This window comes from Cyanistes caeruleus, chromosome 10, assembly GCF_971803275.1.
Source record: "Cyanistes caeruleus chromosome 10, bCyaCae1.hap1.1, whole genome shotgun sequence".
In the NCBI taxonomy this organism is placed as follows: Eukaryota; Metazoa; Chordata; class Aves; order Passeriformes; family Paridae; genus Cyanistes; species Cyanistes caeruleus.
The window spans coordinates 25,167,943-25,182,633 of NC_141710.1; the positions used below are offsets into that span (position 1 = coordinate 25,167,943).

The window sequence follows — 14,691 nt, forward strand, 5'->3', positions numbered from 1 at the left end:
TAGAGGCTTAGAGGCAGGGCTTTTAAATGATTAATATAGAAATGAAAATATATAGAAATATATATAAATTGAAATAAAAACAAATAAATACAAGTAATCTAAAACTAGACAACTAGATTAATATTCAATATGAAAAATATATAGATAGATGTTAATATATTTTTATATTGATTATGCATTATATCTATGTGCATAAATATAGATAAATATGATAGAAATAAATATTAAATACATTTAAATGAAGGGGTATTTTGTTTTTTATTTGGTTAGAGGCAGGGCTTACTAAGTTTTGATGGGGGCATTTTTTGGGGCGTTCCTCAGAGAAGAATTTTTGGAAGGGGGTTGCACACGTGGTTTCTTGCCTCGCCTCTCTGCACGTGCAGGGGAACCCCCCGCCCACCCTGGGCTGAGCTCTGCGGCAGTGCTGCTGCCTTGTGGGCACAGAGCGGTACTGCAGCTGTGCTCCGAGCCAGGTGGGGCGGGGCCGGGTGGGGCCGAGCTGAGCCGAAGCGGGACGGAAAGAACCGAGCCGAACAGATCCGTGTCAGGACTGCCCCACCCCCGCAGGAGCCGGCCGGGAGGACCCCGGCAGAGGCGTTGACTCCAATGCCTGCCGTCACAGGCACAGCTGCCACCCAGCTTCGGAGCCGCTGAGCCCCGCCGCCATCATCCTCGCCCCGGGAAAGGCGGCAGAAAATCGGGCGGAGCGCTTGGAGTCGGTCGGTGTCGGCAGGTTTTTCGTTCAGGCAAGTAAGACAGACGCGCTGAGAGTAGCGGGGGCCTTAATTGTGCCATAACAAAGATGGCCACTCGACCGGAAGTGGCTTCAGCCACAACAAAGATGGCAGCGAGGAAGGGCGGAAGTGATGTCACGCCACGCACAAGATGGCTCCCCAGTCATGGCCAGCTTGACCTTCCAAGGATGGTGGCCAAAAAGGCGGGAAAATGGAAGGACCCCAGGCGGTGGGTGCGTGCGCTCGACTGCCTGACAAACACCCTGGCACCGATGCCGCTCCGGCGCAATTTTCCGTGGCTTTTCCGGCCATGCGGACACGGGCTGTGTGCTTGGCGGCGCCGGGGCCGGGCACGAGCCGGTCGGGCGCCGACAGGCAGCGGTGAAGACGCCTCTCTCTGCCGGGGTCCTTGCCGCGGCCGCGTTCTGGGGCTTCTGGCACTCGCGACGACCTGTACGTTGCTGCCGCTCCTCTCGCTCCGTTCTCTCCCCCACGGCCCGGGGAAATGGCGGAAACCCCAATGGCATCGGGACCGAACGGTCGCTCCCCGGCCCTGGGACCGAAGCAGCCCGAGGAGGCGGCTGCTCTGTGTGCCGGAACGGTGAGAGCGGCGGGCGGGGCGGGGGCAGGTTATCAACCGAGTATATACCTGTAAGTATAAAGATGATCAAAATAGATATTAAAAAATATTGAAGATAAAGGGGATGCTTGGTTTTTCTTTAGTTAGAGGCAGGGCTTTTAAATAAATAAAAAAAATAAAAATAAATAAAATATTTAAAGACTGAATATATAAAGGTATAGAGAAATATATATATATAGACATATATATATGTAGGCGTAAAAATAAGTAATAGAAATATATACATATATATTGATTTATAATCTATAATATGATTTCTGTATATATAGATGGTAATATGATATATTTTAGGATATGTTATGTATATCAACAAGGTATATAAATATGATAACAAATATGTATTAAAATATTTTTAAATACCGTTTAATATAAAGGGACTGTTTGGTTTTTATTAGGTTAGCTTCGGGGCTTTTAAATAAATACAACAAAAATAAAAAACATAGAAATGTATATTAAATATATAAAGATATAGACATATGTGCAACCAGAAAAGTAAAGCTATATAAGTAATGCCAATATATACAAAGAGATTTGTATTTAATATATATATTATATATATTGATTTTAATATATGTATTATATTTATAATGAATATATATAATTAAAATGTATATAATATATTTAATATATAATAACATACGTATACATGTTAAAATAATATATTTTGATACTTTATATATTGCATGTCATATATAAATGAATATAGTATATAAATTTAAACATGTGTGATGGAAATAGATGCTAATCTGGTTTTTTTTTTTTATTTTCATTGTTTTGGTTTGTTTCTCGGAGGCAATCCTCCCCTTGCAGCTGCTGACAGCACTGAAAACCTGTGTGCTTCGTGGTGTCTATTGCCCAGCTGGAAACGATTCCCTTGTGTTTGGTGCATTAAGTCACACCGAGCTGTGTGGGATGGCAGGTGAGCACATTGCCCGACCCTTTTAGCTTTTCTGGCTCACACACAACTTCCTTTCCTTTTGGATATGGAAAACAGGGAAGAGAGGGTAGTGTGACATTAGCACTAATTTCTAGCAGATTTTTAACTGCCCCTGATGCTCGTTCATCTTTGCAGTGTGGGTTTTCATGCTGACAAATCCTCTGCTTTGCCTTCTGCTCACAGTCAGCTGGGCCCTTTATTGAACAGATTTATCTGCTACAAGGCTACGCAGAAGGATGGAAAGGAGGAACACAGGGGGAAAAAAAATAGCTTCAAGGCCGTGCATTGATCATCTGATGTACTCTAGAGACAAACGTGGCTATCAGAGGTAACATGGAGCAGCTCTTCTGGCCTTTTCAGTTGTATTCAGAGAGATGTTTGCCTGCTGTGAATATCTGGGTGCTTGGAGTTCCCTCTGATTTCAACAAGCCCATCAATAATAAAACATTGTATTGATAGAACAAGATCTACTTCCATGAAGTTGTGGCTCCACAGAAAAGCGGCATAAAGAAGGTAGCTGGTTTATTTGTATGATATGTAGCTTTTTTAGGATGTTTTGTTCTTTATATGGCGTTAGTTCCAAATACAAGCCTGTGAACTTTGTGTTCCCCTTTAGAGGCTGGTTCTGGGGTAAGGAGGAAACACGAGGCCTTAACACCTCTGGCTTGTCTGTCCAAGGATCTGCCTCAATTGTGGCTCCCATCCTTCCGAAGAACTCTTCAGCACAGTGAGTTACCTTCTATAACTATTTATTGTTGTATTGTTGTTGTGAGACCTCATTGCTGGGTGAGAGGACCAGGGGAAATTAAAGGCTGTATGCCACTGTTACTTCATCACTGAATTCTTGTACTCTTAAAATCAAAACAAAAGGGATTTACACTGTCAGAAACACATAACTGTAAGTTAAGGTAAAGGTCACAGTGCTAAAACCTAAGAGCAGATAGCGTTGAGCTCCTTTCTCTTCCCTCTCCGGCAGTTTTTGTGACTCCTGCCTCCAAGGTAGCATCAGATATCCCCTAGATCTTGCAGTGGAAGAGATGCTGAACCACCAGCTGTTCCATATTCTACACCATGTGTCTTTTTACCATGCTCCTCTGAGAAGCATCTCTCCCTTCTCTGTTTCTTTGCAGACAAGAAGGGAGAAATTGGGATTGTCTTTGTTCTTTTGCCTGTTAATAAAAAGGCGGCTTGTGGCTGTGTGCAGTGGCAACTGCATCACAGAATCTTAGAGGTGATTATTCACAGGTTAAGGAAATAATTCCTTTTTTTGTCACTGCTGCACTGAATTTCATAGGCGTGTCTGTGGCTTGATGCCTAAGATATTTAAAGCAGGTTTTATTCTTACAGGGGTTTTGCACACTAAAGTGTCTGCCCAGGTTTTGTTTCCAAAAGTGAGGTATAGTGCTGGGTGTTTAATTTGGTATGTTACTTGTTCTGTTGTGTAAATAACTGCAGCGCCCTCCCTGTGCCTGTGTATTGCAGGGGCAGGCGAGCGCTGGTTATAAAGGTGGTGATAATTAGGACTAAGCTGTTTAAGCTTGGATAAATGTTTAGAAATCATTGCTTAGATATTGCTGTGTAAAATGCTCGCTTGCGGTGAGAGACTTCTCTAGGGTCAAGCTGTTCAGGTATAAGCAATTTATTATAAGGGTAAAGAGAGGGGGGACCTTTGTCCACCACCAGCCTCGGCGTCCACATGGTCCAGGGGAGGGGAGAGAGCAGGGAGAGCAGGGGAGGAGAGGTTGGAAAAGGGGAGCGAGGGAGTAAGAGCAACAGACGGAGAGTGGGGGGAACCAGGGAGGCTTAGGAGAGGGGGGAGACAAGAAAGGGGTAAGAGGGGAAAAACCAAGAGGGTAAGAGTAAGAGAGGGGAAGAGGGGAGCTGAGAGAGGAGTAAAGGGGTAAGAGAGAAGAGCCAAGAGGTACGAGAGAGGTTAAGAGGTAAGAGAGGGGTTAAGAGAGAGAGGTTTAAGAGTGAAAAGCTAAGAGAGCAAAGTTCTTGTCACAATCCAATGTATCTTTTTCTATAGTGAATATTCTAATTCCCAGTATCCAATCACTGTGAGATACACCCACTAAAGATTTTACATACAGTGTTGCATTTGAGGCTCTACAAGCTTTACAAGTTCTTCCCTTGCTTCTTGGCCTTTGGGCTTTCTGTCAGCAGAAGGGCATTGTTTTATCAGCAGGGATTCTCCTTTAGCTGGCTAGGCTATTGTTCTCTGGTCATATAGTAACCAGTACTCTGTATCTTATGACTCAAAGCAGGCTTTCATTTCTACTTCGATTCTAGCCTTCTTTTTTCAGAATGATCTGCCAAACAATCACATTCATAAGGTTTCCCTGTTTCACCCTCCCCAACAGGCAGCGAGTTGTGCTGCGCTCTGATAATTCCATACTCAACCTGTTTCTCATTTCTTAAAGGTTCACTTCAGCCTTGAATCAGCAGGTCCCTAGGTCCTGCTTCCACAGGATCATCTGGGCCCAGCACCAGAGAAAAGGACTCGTGCCACTCCCGGTCTTCGTTGGACATGATCTCCACCTTAAACATGATGTGGGCCACACCTGGCAACAGTTCAGAGACACGGGGCTTACTGTGCGAGTCAGAGCCTCAGCCACCACGTCACCAGCTCAGCTCCCTTCGGCTCTGCTGGCACCAAGGGCAGAGTTTGCAGGGAGGGGAAGAAGCAAAGATGTGACTGAGAACATTCAGTCAGCATCTCAGTCCCCCCTGCCCTGAGAGGAGGCAGCTCCCTGTGAGCTCCCAAGGCCCCCTCCCATCCCTTCTCCTCCCTGACCTTCTTCCCTCCCTCCTGCACCACGAAGAGGGGGCTGGTGCCGTCGGAGACGGTGAGGGTGAAGCGGTCCCTGAGCGCGCTGCCGCCGCGGTGCCTGTAGCTGCCGCGCTTCTGGTAGATGTGATGTCATCCATGGTGAAGGTGGTGGCCTGCAGAGGACGCTGCCCGCGGCCGCTGCGCTCCATCAGCCCGTGCCGGGGCGGCTGCACCGCCCCAAACATCAGGGACTCCACCTGTGCCCGGACATGGAGGGGCAAAGCTGGGGACACAACCTCAGGACACTGCCCTTCCAGCTCAGGAGAGCTGGACAGGGATTCTGGCCAGGCAGCTCCCCTGTGTTGGTGTTCCCAACACAAGGGTTAGCACAGAACATTCCTGGTTTGGTTCTCCCTGAGCCCCGCCCTGTCCTTGTCCCTCTCTCAAGGGATTTTGTTTTGTAGGTGTCTCCCTATAAAACAAGGCACATCCCACCGAATTCCTGCTTCAGCTGGTCTGAGACAGCTCCCACCCACCCCTGTGCCTGCTCCACGAACACTAGAGCAGCCCCCAGTCCTGCAGCCATTCCGGGCAGTGTGTCCCTTGCTACTTCTGCCAGGGCAAAAACCTTTGGGGCAGGATTTTGGGTCAGGCAGCCAGATCTCTTGCTGCAGGGGAAACAGCAGTGAGATAGAGCCAATGTTAGACAGCTCAGCCTCTGGCCAGACCCAGGAAGAAGAGGAAGTGCCATTTCCATCCATGCTGAGCGTAAATTCAGCGTTAAGTCTTTAAACACAAGCCCAGGTGTGCAGCACAAGAGGGGAGCAAGGAGGCTGGGGGTGGTCCTGCCTTACCTCTGTGTCAGCATCTGTCGCTTTGAGCTCAAACTCCATGATGGTTTTTCTCACCCCTTCCTGAACTGTCATCCCAAAGATTTGCACGATGGGCAAGGAGTCATCTACGGGGTTTATGGTGATGTCAAATGTCTGGCTCACCTGGGACAGGAAGAAAAGCTTCCTTTGCCGAATTCAGCCTTCCAAGAGTGTGACTTCACCGCAAGAGCACAGCGATCCCCAGTTTGGGTCTCTTCATTTCAGCCTTGTCTGAGCTGCTAAGCCCAGATCACTTCTTTATCCCTCCCCACTCATTAATTCTCCCTCTTTCTGTGATATTTATGGACATCCACTTTCCCTCCCTCTCTCACTCAGTTTTTCCCCTCTCCCTCTATGTGCAGCTAGACTTCTTCTCTTTCAGAAAACAGGAAAAAGGCATTTCTCCAGGGGCTGGATGTCGTCAGTACGCTGTCAGTGCACTGAATCAAAGCTGAGCTCCAGGAACAGTTGGCAAGCAGCTGAAAACCAGGCACTCAGCTCTTGGTGAGCCCACAGGGCAGGTGTTCCCTGTTCCTGTTCCCTGCACAGGCCTTGCTGCCTTCCTGACCTGAGGGATGTGGGAAATCCCACAGCAGGTGAAGGAGGAACAGCCACATCTGCCCACTCAGGCAAAAGTCAGGCTGGGACTGACCTCGTTTGTCCCATCAGACACTTTTCTTTTCATCTTTTTCTTTTTTCTTTTCTTTTTCACTTTTCTTTTTTCTTTTTCACTTTTCAGGACATCAGACCTTTTCTTTTCATCAGAAAAGGTGAAGGCATCCGTGTGCTTTTCCTCCTCACTGGTGTGGATGTACTGGATGCTGCCAGAGGCCAAGTCTGCCTGGCTGAAGGAACTAATTCTTGTCCCTGGAAAATGAACAACAGGGAGGAAATGTGCAGCAGAAAGAGCAAGGCAGGGAAAAACTACAGGAAGCAGGACATATTTAGGCATGAGGACTTGGTTTTGGCTGGTTCTGATCCAAGTCAGGCTGCCCCGTGAACCCTCAGCTGAGCCAGGGATTTAGCTGGCACAGAGCCTCCTAAAATTTCCTTCTCAAAAAGAAGTCCAGGCTTCTTTTCATCTCCTCCTGTTGGGAGTGGGCCTCCTGGGGCAGAGAAGCTGGGAGAAAAACTGTCCATGTAACACTTGGATTGTCGCTGCTGGGCAGGACTAACCCAACCGTGGCATCACTGGGGATGAACCGAAGGCCTTCTGGCCTCACAGCAGTTTTCCAAAATGCCTTCCAAGGATCTCTTCTCTCTGCCCTTCCTTATACCCCTGCATTTAGTACCCAGTCCCATTTTCAGCACTGATTTATAGTGACATCTTTACAGCCCATTAGGTGTGACACAGCCACAGAAAGGTACCTGACAAGCATTACAAAAAACACTTGAGCATTTTTAAATCTCTTTGCTGCGTTCAACAGTTTTTACTGCTGCTGTCAACCAACATCCTGACAAGAAGTTTGCCACCAATATATCACACTAAATGGCTGCTGACAAGTGCTGGCCACACTACAGAAGACACCAGGATCTGATTTAAATAAATGAGCCACAATGGAATGATCAGCTAATATTTCCTCAGAGCTCATCAGCTGGAAAGGTTTGGGTTCTCTTTTGAACACTTCAGTACTCTCTCCTTAGGTTTAGGTCATTTAAATCATTACAGCTACTTCTCAGTCTGTGACTCTGTAGCCTTATTGGTCCCTCACAGACATGAAAAAGCAGAGAAATCAGAATCATCATCAGATTTTAAATAACAGGAGGAATAAAGCCCTTAATTCAAGTCTCCAAAGTAAAAGATTCGCTGGTTAGTTTGCAATTTAGACAAAGATACTGCAAGTTTTTAATTTACTCTCACAGCAGGGAGTAGTTTGCTTATTATAACTCATTCACTATTCCTGCCCTTTCAACATCTTTTTGTGAGAAGATGAGGCAAACCACACACCCAAACTGAGCTGTACAGGGACCGTCTGCATCTTGAAAACACAGAGCAGATATTTCCGCTTTCATCTCATGTTAACGAGAAATCTAAAGTTAAGAAGAAATACAACCTTAGATGAATATAATAAAATCAGAAGAGCGTATTTTATGACACCACAGATCAAGATTAATTCATCAGGGAGAGGCAGCACACTCACACAGTCAGCAGAAAAAAAGCAGGGTGGAGCTGCTCCCACTCCAAGGCAAGAGCCTGCAAGGCCTATCCTTTGGGGACTCGTCTTTTGTGTGAAGGCACATTGTCTAGCAGAAGAAGAGGTTGGTACCTGGTGGAGCAGGGCCAAGATTCTATTTTCCCCAGGCAGCTCCCCCTGCATGCTGTATCGCTGGCCAGGACTGGGAGAGGAGGGGGAGTGTGTTCAGCACTGCTGCTGGAACAGAGTGGCCCTCTCAGGAGGATCCTGGTTTCTTCAGGGCCTTGCTTTTCCACTGGTTTGTGTCCACAAAGGAAAGGCATGCAGAAGGCAGCACCATCACCCCAGCCCTGCAGTCAGGAGTCCATCAGCTTTCCCCACAGTGAACGTGGTTAAGGTCTCCTTAACCAAAGGAAAACTCAGCACCACTACAGATGTACAGAACAGCAATTTATCCACTGGGGCCCTCCGACACACTTTGCCCATGATGTGTCCAGAAGACTCCAAGTACTGACTTTACATGTCCACAAGCGTGGCCAAAGCCACACATACAGAGCAACACCAAGTTCTCACGGTGTACCAAGAGAAACAAAGATTTAATAACATTATTTCTTAGACAACTGTTGGGGATGAAGTCAAATGTAAAGAAAAAATGGAAATGTAAAAAATCGTGGATGTTAGTGCACACGGATACAAAGTTTCTGCTTTTTGAGCTCCGCAGACGTTTTATTCTTTCCTCTTTCCCTTCTTGTGTGAGCTGCCTTTGAGTGAGTTATGTTATGTTGAGCTCTTGTGGGCACAGAGCGGTACTGCCGCTGTGCCCCGACCGGGGCCCTGCCCCGCTCCGCTGGGTGACGGGGGGGAGGCGGCAGCGGGAGCTACGGCAGTTCCGCGGCTGCCGAGCCTGGGGAGGGAGTGAGCGGGGCGGTGTCCGTAAATAGCAGGGAGGGGTGAAATAGCGTTAAGTGTGTAAAGTGACACGGCCGGGAGCAGGGACACTGCGCTAAAAGGAGCGGCGGCCGTGCAGGCCGGCGGCTAAGAATAGCAGCAGTGGCGGGTGGCAGATCAGTTTCAGCTTCACAGACGGACTGCGGGGAGAAGGACGGTGAGCAGCAGACCCGCAGCAGGCGAGGGGCGGGCACTTAGGTATTTTGCTAAGGTGTTTACCTCGGCCAGCACCTAATCGGGCAGTCCAAGTCCTCGCAGAAGAGGAACCGCTGCGAGGGAAGAGGCGCTCAGAGCCCGCAGCGAGCTGTGCACGCCCTCCCCACCGCCGCTCCCTGCTCCGCACTGCCATCTCAGCTTTGCGAGCTGGCACCACACCCGGGCGAGCTGGCGGCTACGCCCCTCCCCGCCCCCTGCCCCGAGTGCCGCTGGGGCGCTCCGGTAGAGGCTCTGCGGGGGCCTTTTAGGCGGGACCTGGGCAATAGCGAGGGCCGAAGAAGGGGACGGGAGTCTGGCGAGCGGGGCCCAGGGCGTCCGCGGACCCTGCGAGCACCCCTGGCTCCGCCCAACTGAGCGCCTCGCGCTCCCATGGGCCGCAGCCTCAAAGCTTCCGCCAATCCCGGCCCGCCTTGCTCCGCGCTGGCCAATCACAGCCACCCTTTGAATCCAGGCGCGGTCCCGCCAAGCTCAGCCCGCTCAGTCGCGGCCCGGTCCCGCTCCCCCGTTTTGCTGGGGTGCCGCTCCGGCCGCTGTCGCTTTGGGAGCCGGCGGAGCCGAGCTGCCGCAGCCCCGAGAGGTGCTGCTGGGTCCCGGGAAGGGTGGGCGGGGGCTCCCCGTTCAGGTCCCGGCCGTAATTTCGCCCAAAGAAACGGGGAGAAGGGGGGGGAGCGGGGGGGATCGCGGGAGCGGAGCCTGAGGGGACAGCGGGGGGTCGCGGAGGCGAGCGCGGCGGGAACGGGCGGGCTGGGATTGGCGGGCCCGGCGCTGCCTCGGGCTGTGATTGGCTGGGCTGGCCGGCCGTGGGCTATAAATAGCGTGAGCTGGAGAGGTGCGGGCGTTAGTTCGGCGGCGCGGCGGCAAGCGGCAGAGAGGCGGCGGCGGCGGCGGCGGCGGTGCGGCGGCGGCGGCGGTGCGGCGGCGGCGGCGGTGCGGCGGCGGCGGCGGTGCGGCGGTGCGGCGGCGGCGGCGGTGCGGCGGCGGCGGCGGTGCGGCGGCGGCGGCGGTGCGGCGGCGGCGGCGGCGGGAGCTGCGCGGGCGCGATCCAGGGAGCGCCGGTGCGCCAGGACGGAAGCCCTGCGCCGGTGAGGTCGGGCGCCATGCCCGCGTCTGCTGCGGCCAGCATCTGGGAGCCGGTGGGGCCGGTCGTGGCCAATTCTTTCTGCCACGTCTTGGGCTTTTCGGGCGGCCGGAGGCGGGTGCGGGGTCTGGAGTGGCACAGGGAGACGGGCTACTGCTTCTAAGGAACAGAGAGGAGCTGTTTTGTAGTTTCTGGATTGAAGATAATGTTTAAAATATCGGAAATAAAGCTGGGATTTTTTGGTTTTTATTATTTTAGTTTGACTTTATTTAAAATAATAACGGTTTTCTTTATTACATTGCTTAGCTTTGCTCGTTCTATTAAAATAAAAAAATTATTATTAATTATAATTACTTTTAACAAGATATATTGTTATCCTTGTATGTATTAGTTTAAGTATTAATAAATAATGATTAAATATTATCTACTATTAAATACTATTTGTTAATCATTATTTAATTAAATATTCATTATTTATAAGTATTATTTACTAATTATTATTTAAGACTATTAAATATTAAATATTATCTATCAATAATTAATTAAACATTTATTATTTATTAGTTAGCTAATATTTATTATTTATTGATTAATAATTAAATATTAAATATATGTTAGTTATTAATTAATTAAATATTGAGTAATTATTAGTCAATTATTATTTCTTATTAATTAAACGTTAATTAACTATTAATTAATTATTAGATTTAATTACTTTAGGGGCTTTTTTACTGGATAGCTGATGTTAATTCAGTAGAGATTGTGGGGCTGGGGCTGAAACACCCGTTGTGGGACCAGTGGAGACATAAAGCCCCAGGGTGTAGAATAAAGACCTTGGCACTGGAGTCAGGCCTAGACCAATGTGGGGCAATGGAAATACTGAGGCTGGAGCTGGATAAATGCCATGGGGGAAGGGGATGGAGCTGCAGCTCAGGGCCTGCAGGAGGTGCCTGGGGGATTAGCAGCCCCTCTCTGCTGGTACCAAGGAGAGTCTGAGAGTCTGGGGGCTGGGAGGGCTCCAGGGCCTGAGAACCAGCCCAAGGGCACCTTTTGGGATGGGGGAGCAGGGGCCCAATGGCTATTCCCAGCCCCTGGTAATGCCTGGGGGGGTGAGGGGGGGCCTTTGGGCAAGTGCTGGGCTGAGACCCAGGGGGAGGGGGAAGGTACCTGTTGGGCTAGAGGCTTCAAGTGTCCCCAAAGTTGGGCTCCCATTAGGGTGGGTAGGACAATATCTAGAGACATTGAAGTGACAATAATAACTGACTTGTGGCCTTATCAACAGCCCTGGGTTGCAGTGAGAAGCAGGAGCAGCTTTCAGCCACCAGTAGTGGGAAGCTGAAGAGCAGGAGCTGAGGAAGCAGAGCTGGAGCAGACAGAAACATGGTAGGGTTTAGGGTAAAACTGTTGTGGGGCTGGGATAAGGAATATGGAGCTGGGATGCGAACTGCATGGCTGGAGCTGAAATCAGTGTAAGGGCTGGGATAGGGCCTTGAGAGCTGTTCCTCCAGTAAGGATGGTCAGGTTGGGGCTGGATTGTGGGTTCAAGAGCTAAGCTCAAACCACAGAGCTAGAGCTAAAACAGAGATCCTGCCTGGAGAGCCAGAAAGCAGCATGATGTGGCAATGCTGGGAAGATGAGGAGGCAGAAGTGCAGCACAAGAGCTGGCAGTCAAATAAAGCTTGTGGGACCGAAGCTGAAATCACTGGGGCTGGGATGGGGACTGCTGCAAACACTGTTCTGAGGGCATAGTGACTGTACATGTGGGAAGCAAGCATAGAATGGTACACAACGGGGCAGGCTGTAAATACAGTAACGATTACTATGGGGTTGGAGTGGCATCTCTCAGCCTAGAGGTGAAACCTCAGAGCTGGAACCAAGAACAAAGACCCTTTGTCTCAACCTGGAGCAGCTTCACCTAGCAGAGAGGGGGTGAAAAAGAAGCAGATGTGGAGCTGGAAGAAGAGAGCTTGCAGTGAAATAAAGCTTGTGGGCCAAGAGCTGAAATCACTGGGGCTGGGAAAGGGCTCTCCAGGGTAAGAGCTGAAATCACTGTGGGGCTGGGATAGGGACTGACAATGTCATAGCCACTGTAGGATCTGTGTGCTGGAATCACTGTAGGCCTGTGATATGGATGTTGGGGCTGGGTCCTGTGATTGGAAATAGAACAAGATGGGTAGGGCCAAAATAATGGGACTGTACCAGGGGAGCTGAAACGGGTTAGGGATTTTGCCTGCGTCTTTGATAGCCACTGTATCGCTGGTGCTGAATTCACAGTGGGGCGGGGACATTGACTGTGGGGTGGGCTTCTAGGCCCTGGGGTGGGAGCTGAAATGTTGCCGAGCTGGAGACAGGAGGAACATCCTGCGCCTTGTACCTGGAGAAGTTTCAGCCAGCAGCATTGAAGAAACACGCATCTGGAGCTGGAAGAAGAGCTTGCAGTGAAATAAAGCTTGTGGGCCAAGAGCTGAAATCACTGGGGCTGGAGAAAGGGCTCTCCAGGGCTAGAGCTGAAATCACTGTGGGGCTGGGATAGGGACTGCTAATGGGATTGCCACTGTAGGATCTGTGTGCAGGAATCACTGTAGGCCTGTGATATGGATGTTGCGGCTGGGTCCTGTGATTGGATATAGAACAAGATGGGTAGGGCCAGAATAATGGGACTGTAACACGGGAGCTGAAATGGGTTCGGGTTAGGGATTTTGTCTGCGTCTTTGATAGCCACTGTGGGGCTGGTGCTGAATTCACTGTGGGGCTGGGATAGGGACTGCTAATGGGATTGCCACTGTAGGATCTGTGTGCTGGAATCACTGTAGGCCTGTGATATGGATTTGGGGCTGGGTCCTGTGACTGGAAATAGAACAAGATGGGTAGGGCCAAAATAATGGGACCCTAACATGGGAGATGAGATGCTGGCAGTGCCAGGGTTTTGCCTGCATCTTTGATAGCCACTGTAGGGCTGCTCCTGAATTCACTGTGGGGCTGGGACATTGACTTTGGGGTGGGCTTCTAGGCCCTAGGGTGGGAGCTGAAATGTTGCCGAGCTGGATACAGGAAGAAGATCCTGCGCCTTGTACCTGGAGAAGTTTCTGCCAGCAGCATTGAAGAAACACGCATCTGGAGCTGGAAGAAGAGAGCATGCAGTGAAATAAAGCTTGTGGGCCAAGAGCTGAAATCACTGGGGTTGGGAAGGGCTCTCCAGGGCTAGAGCTGAAATCACTGTGGGGCTGGGATAGGGACTGACAATGACATAGCTACTGTAGGATCTGTGTGCTAGAATCACTGTAGGCCTGTGATATGGATGTTGGGGCTGGGTCCTGTGACTGGAAATAGAACAAGATGGGTAGGGCCAAAATAATGGGACTGTAACACGGGAGCTGAAATGCGTCCGGGTTAGGGATTTTGCCTGCGTCTTTGATAGCCACTGTAGGGCTGGTGCTGAATTCACTGTGGGGCTGGGATAGGGACTGCTAATGGGATTGCCACTGTAGGATCTGTGTGCTGGAATCACTGTAGGTCTGTGATACGGGTGTTGGTGCTGCGTCCTGTAATTGGAAATAGAACAAGATGGGTAGGGGCAAAATAATGGGACTGTAACACGGGAGCCGAAATGGGTTCGGGTTAGGGATTTTGTCTGCGTCTTTGATACCCACTGTAGTGCTGGTGCTGAATTCACTGTGGGGCTGGGATAGGGACTGCTAATGGGATTGCCACTGTAGGATCTGTGTGCTGGAATCACTGTAGGCCTGTGATACGGGTGTTGGTGCTGGGTCCTGTGATTGGAAATAGAACAAGATGGGTAGGGGCAAAATAATGGGACTGTACCAGGGGAGCTGAAACGGGTTAGGGATTTTGCCTGCGTCTTTGATAGCCACTGTAGCGCTGGTGCTGAATTCACAGTGGGGCGGGGACATTGAGTGTGGGGTGGGCTTCTAGGCCCTAGGGTGGGAGCTGAAATGTTGCCGAGTTGGAGACAGGAGGAAGATCCTGCGCCTTGTACCTGGAGAAGTTTCAGCCAGCAGCATTGAAGAAACACGCATCTGGAGCAGGAAGAAGAGAGCATGCAGTGAAATAAAGCTTGTGGGCCAAGAGCTGAAATCACTGGGGCTGGGAAAGGGCTCTCCAGGGCTAGAGCTGAAATCACTGTGGGGCTGGGATAGGGACTGACAATGACATAGCCACTGTAGGATCTGTGTGCTGGAATCACTGTAGGCCTGTGATATGGATGTTGGGGCTGGGTCCTGTGATTGGAAATAGAACAAGATGGGTAGGGGCAAAATAATGGGACTGTAACATGGGACGTGAAATGCTGGCAGTACCAGGATTTTGCCTGCGTCTTTGATAGCCACTGTAGGACTGGT

The 14,691-nt window shown here is 49.9% G+C and overlaps 2 long non-coding RNA genes across 5 annotated transcripts; both read left to right on the top strand.

Annotated features, from left to right (window-relative positions):
- Positions 1-1,154: 1,154 nt before the first annotated feature.
- On the top strand, positions 1,155-8,809 carry LOC147651395 (uncharacterized). 4 transcript variants are annotated; one of them, XR_015274427.1, is made up of 7 exons: positions 1,155-1,385; positions 2,167-2,293; positions 2,495-2,639; positions 2,771-2,824; positions 2,928-3,038; positions 4,735-6,460; positions 6,696-8,809. It is a non-coding gene; the product is annotated as an uncharacterized LOC147651395 (long non-coding RNA). The 4 variants fall into 4 exon arrangements; XR_015274429.1 differs by lacking the exon at positions 1,155-1,385 and having other exon boundaries at positions 2,161-2,293; positions 2,495-2,824; XR_015274428.1 differs by lacking the exon at positions 1,155-1,385 and having other exon boundaries at positions 2,161-2,824.
- Positions 8,810-10,283: 1,474 nt separating this feature from the next.
- Positions 10,284-12,330, top strand: LOC147651396 (uncharacterized). The gene is made up of 2 exons (XR_015274413.1): positions 10,284-10,337; positions 11,616-12,330. It is a non-coding gene; the product is annotated as an uncharacterized LOC147651396 (long non-coding RNA).
- Positions 12,331-14,691: the final 2,361 nt, after the last annotated feature.